Source organism: Leptosomus discolor, unplaced genomic scaffold (genome assembly GCF_034619465.1).
Source record: "Leptosomus discolor isolate bLepDis1 unplaced genomic scaffold, bLepDis1.hap2 HAP2_SCAFFOLD_265, whole genome shotgun sequence".
Classification (NCBI taxonomy): domain Eukaryota; kingdom Metazoa; phylum Chordata; class Aves; order Leptosomiformes; family Leptosomidae; genus Leptosomus; species Leptosomus discolor.
Window position 1 is genome coordinate 10001 of NW_028237789.1, and position 5000 is coordinate 15000.

Here is a 5000-nt window from a genome sequence, read left to right on the forward strand (position 1 = left end):
AAGCGAATTGGAAAGGAGACCGCCCTGCCTGAACACCGGACACCACCGCAGCTCCCCAGGGCGGAGAGCACGCGGAAGAGCCGGCCCGCCGGGGGCCCTCTCCGACGCGACCCGAAAGGCCTCATCGATCGGCAAAGGAAAGCAACGAGACAAACAAGCGGAGGCCCCCACGGGCCACGGTCCTGGCGACAGCGACAGCCGCGCGCGCCCTACGCCACCCCGGAGCGGGGCAAGCGGCGGACGCGGGGCTCTGCGTGCGTGCGAGCGAGCAACATCCGCGAGAGGTGCTGCGACGGCCTCGACACCGGCAGGGCCGGCCCGCCACGGAGCCTCTCCGACGTGCCATCGACGCCTCAGCGGGCGCTGCCTGCGGGTTTGGCTCGGTCAAAGTCGTAGGGGAGCAGCAGGAGGGGCCGACGGCCACCCGCTCCGGACAACGGTTCCCTTTTGAGCGAAAACGAGGTGGACCGGGGAAAAGCCACGGCAGGCTCAACTCCCCCGGTTCGCTTCTCTAGCGTTCGAGAGGGCCGGCGACCGCCGCCGGCCATTGCACACACCAATGGGGGACCCCACTGGCCTGGGGGGGGGGGGGGGGGGGAAGAAAAAGGCGCGCCGCCACGCCTCTCAGCCACAACCACTCCCGGGTATCCGGGGCCGAGGCAAGCCGCCGCTGAAGGAAAAAAAGGGGATAAAAATGCAGGGAACGAGGCGAAGGCACCTTCGCCCGTGCAGTCCCCCTTCACCGAGCCCTCCAGCACACCCTGAGCCAGGGGGGGCAAGCCAGACACCACAGGCCGCCCGCGGCGGAAAAAAAAAAACAGGGCGAGGCGCCGCCGCCTCTCACCCGTGCCGCCGTCATCGGGCTCTTGGGAGCCGCGCGGGGGGGGGGGGGGGGGCGCAAGGCCGCGGCGAGCTCGAGAGCTTCACCGGACAAGCTGCACTCAGCTGCTGGCCACCGGGACCTGCTGCCACCACCGCACTTTCTCCCCTCGTCTGGCCGCTTACGCGGTCTCCAGCTTAAGGCCGGACACAAAAAAAAAAAAAAAAAAAAAAAAAAAAAGTAATTTAAAAAAAAAAAAAGCCAAACAAAAAACCGAGTCGCCGTCCACGGGGCACGGGGACGCTCAGGAACCAGCGACATCCACGGGTGGGCTGAACACCATGCCCAGCTTCCCGACCAGCGCGCCCCCCCCAAAAACACGCACCTCTCGGGCTTTTGCCACGGTCGGGACACGTCTAGGGGGGCCAGGGAAAGGCCACGGCGGCCTGGACTCCCTCCCTGGCCCTTCCAGCGTTCGAGTGCCGGTCCCATCACCACCGGCTGGCAGGCTTCACCTGCCCGCCCGCTCTCGCGGGTGGGCCGTTCTCTCTCTCAACCGCACGGCAAAAAACGGGACAAGGAGGCAAAGCAGCAGCGCCGCCGCCTCGGCCCCTGGCCTTCGCCGGCCTCCTCTCCCAACAGGCGACTCAACACCTCTTTCCACCACCGATTGCTCTCAGCGGGCCCCCCAGGGCCGCGGGAAAGCCGCGCGCGCGACCTCCACTCTCCCCACGGCCCTCTCAGACAGCGGTCCCAAAGGCGTGCTCGCTCGGCCACCGCCGCCGGGCTTCGCCCTCCCCGCAGAGCCCTCTCTCTCTTACGCTCCGACGAAGAACGAACGGTGGTCGTGGCGCCGCCGCCGCTTGACCACCGCCGCTTATGCCCCCTGCCGCTGCCGGCTCCGTAGCGGCTCGGTCATCCCTTCTCGGAAGCGAGCCACCGCTCGCGCACATAGTACTGAACAATGTGGCCTCGCCCCCGGCCAGCTCCAGGGAGCGCTATCTCGGCCCACCGGGGGAGGCGCGCCAACGACGCCGACCTTTACCATGACGCAACTGGAGGCAGCGCAAAACAGCGACCCCTTCGACAGCTCCGAGGAAGCGGTGGGGACAACAAATCTACCCCACAGCCCCGCGAATGCGGCAAAGACCCGCCGGAGCTCGGTAGACGTGGGCGCCCCGTTCGCCGGACGCGCCGGCAACGCCACCTCGCGCTCGCCGGTGCCGCCGCCTGCGGGTCGCCCGGGACTCCGGCAGCCTGCGGAGCCCGGTAGACCTGCCGGCAGCCTGCGGAGCCCGGTAGACCTGCCGGCAGCCTGCCGAGCCCGGTAGACCTGCCGGCAGCCTGCGGAGCCCGGTAGACCTGCCGGCAGCCTGCCGAGCCCGGTAGACCTGCCGGCAGCCTGCCGAGCCCGGTAGACCTGCCGGCAGCCTGCCGAGCCCGGTAGACCGGCCGGCAGCCTGCGGTGCCCGGTAGACCGGCCGGCAGGCTGCCGAGCCCGGTAGACCGGCCGGCAGCCTGCGGTGCCCGGTAGACCGGCCGGCAGGCTGCCGAGCCCGGTAGACCGGCCGGCAGCCTGCCGAGCCCGGTAGACCTGCCGGCAGTCTGTCTGCGGAGATCGGTAGACCTGCCGGCAGTCTGTCTGCGGAGATCGGTAGACCTGCCGGCAGTCTGTCTGCGGAGATCGGTAGACCTGCCGGCAGTCTGTCTGCGGAGATCGGTAGACCTTCCGGCCGCTGGATGCTCGGGGAGGCGGCCGGGCCGGGCCGGGCAGGGCCGGGCCGGGCCGGGCCGGGCAGCGACGGGACGGACACGGACGGCATATTCCTCCCGCCCCATTTTCGAGATTTCAGCGAACCTGATACCTGTTCCCGTTCTCCTCCCCCCCCCCCCATTGACGAGATTTCAGCGCTTTTAACTTCTTTTTTTCTTTTTTTTCTTTTTTTTTAAATTTTTTTTTTTTTAATTTTTTTTTTAATTTTTTGACCTGACGCTCCCCCAACCCCGCGCGTGCGCGCGCACACACAGAGCCGTAGCCCGGCTTCACCGCCCCGGCCAGCCGCTCCGCTCCACCCACTGCCTCCACGCACCCTCTGGCTGACGGGCGCCCGTGGACAGGCGGCTAGAGCCCGCCGAGAGCTCAGCGTCCGCTGGGAGACTTCGCGACCGGGCGCATGCCGGCCTTTGGTATTCGGGGGGGGGGGGGGGGGGGGGGGGGGCGGGCGGGGGGCGTTGTTTCCCTCGCCGTCCTTTCATTTTAGTTTGGCTTTTTTTTTTTTTTTTTTCTCCTTTTTTCTCCCCCTGAATTAAACACGTTAAAATACGTGTCTGAGAGCCTGCAGACGCTGCCCCGCGGCCCCCCCCCCCTCAGCGTGCGCGCTCTCCTCCCTCCTTGCAGGCCGGTGGGTGCGGTTTCCCCCCACCCCCCCCGCTACCGACCGCAGACTGTCCCTCCGGCGCGCCGGAGCAGCAGGGCGTGGAAAGGGGTGGGGGGGGGTTGGCGGGCCCGCAGCCTGCACAGGGCGCGCCTCCCCCGCTTGCTGGCAACCGCGCCCCCGGCCACTTCAAGGGTGCCGCCCTCAGTCGCGGCCGCGGCGGACGGCAGGGAAGGGAGGCTGGCGTAGAGGCAGGCGACAGACGGGCGGCGAGCAGGCGGGGAGCGTGGCGCAGAGGTAAGGCTGGGGTGCGGGGGGGGAAGGGAAATGGCGTACCTTTTCGGAGACGATTTCTGTTTGGGTCGTTTGGGGTTGGTTTCTTTGGAGGGGGTGGAGTGGGGGGTGTTGTGTTTGGTGTGGGTTTTTTTTTTTGTGGGTTTTGTTTGTTTGGTTGTTTTTTTATGGTTTGGTTAGGTTTGGTTTGCCCGGGCCCGGAGTCGGCGGGGACGGCGGCGGGGGGGGGGGGGGGGGGGGGGGGGGGGGGGCCGAAAGCTCCCGCCTGCCTTGCCCGGGGCGGCAAAGCCGCCGGCGGGAGGGGAGGGCGTGGGGGGGGGTGGGGGGGGGGGGTGTTTGTGAGAGAGAGAGAGAGTGTCGGCGTCGTGTTCGAGGCGGGGTTATTGGGGGATTTTTGTTTTTCGTATGGCATGGTTTGCCTCGGCACGGAGTCGGCGGGGACGGCGGCGGGGGGGGGGGGGGGGGGTCTGAAATCTCCCGCCTGCCTTGCCCGCGGCGGCAAAGCCGCCGGCGGGAGGGGAGGGGAGGGGAGGGGAGGGGGCGCGTGGGGGGGGTGGGGGTGGGTGGGTGTGTGTGTTTGTGAGAGAGAGAGAGTGTCGGCGTCGTGTTCGAGGCGGGGTTATTGGGGGATTTTTGTTTTTCGTATGGCATGGTTTGCCTCGGCACGGAGTCGGCGGGGACGGCGGCGGGGGGGGGGGGGGTCCGAAAGCTCCCGCCTGCCTTGCCCGCGGCGGCAAAGCCGCCGGCGGGACGGGAGGGGAGGGGAGGGGAGGGGGCGCGTGGGGGGGGTGGGGGTGGGTGTGTGGGTGTGTTTGTGAGAGAGAGAGAGTGTCGGCGTCGTGTTCGAGGCGGGGTTATTGGGGGATTTTTGTTTTTCGTATGGCATGGTTTGCCTCGGCACGGAGTCGGCGGGGACGGCGGCGGGGGGGGGGGGGGGGTCCGAAAGCTCCCGCCTGCCTTGCCCGGGGCGGCAAAGCCGCCGGCGGGAGGGGAGGGGAGGGGAGGGGAGGGGAGGGGAGGGGAGGGGAGGGGAGGGGGCGCGTGGGGGGGGGTGGGGGGGTGTGTGTGTGTGTGTTTGTGAGAGAGAGAGAGTGTCGGCGTCGTGTTCGAGGCGGGGTTATTGGGGGATTTTTGTTTTTCGTATGGCATGGTTTGCCTCGGCACGGAGTCGGCGGGGACGGCGGCGGGGGGGGGGGGGGGGGGTCTGAAAGCTCCCGCCTGCCTTGCCCGGGGCGGCAAAGCCGCCGGCGGGAGGGGAGGGGAGGGGAGGGGAGGGGAGGGGAGGGGAGGGGAGGGGAGGGGAGGGGAGGGGAGGGGGCGCGTGGGGGGGGGTGGGGGTGTGTGTGTGTGTGTGTTTGTGAGAGAGAGAGAGTGTCGGCGTCGTGTTCGAGGCGGGGTTATTGGGGGATTTTTGTTTTTCGTATGGCATGGTTTGCCTCGGCACGGAGTCGGCGGGGACGGCGGCGGGGGGGGGGGGGGGGGGTCTGAAAGCTCCCGCCTGCCTTGCCCGA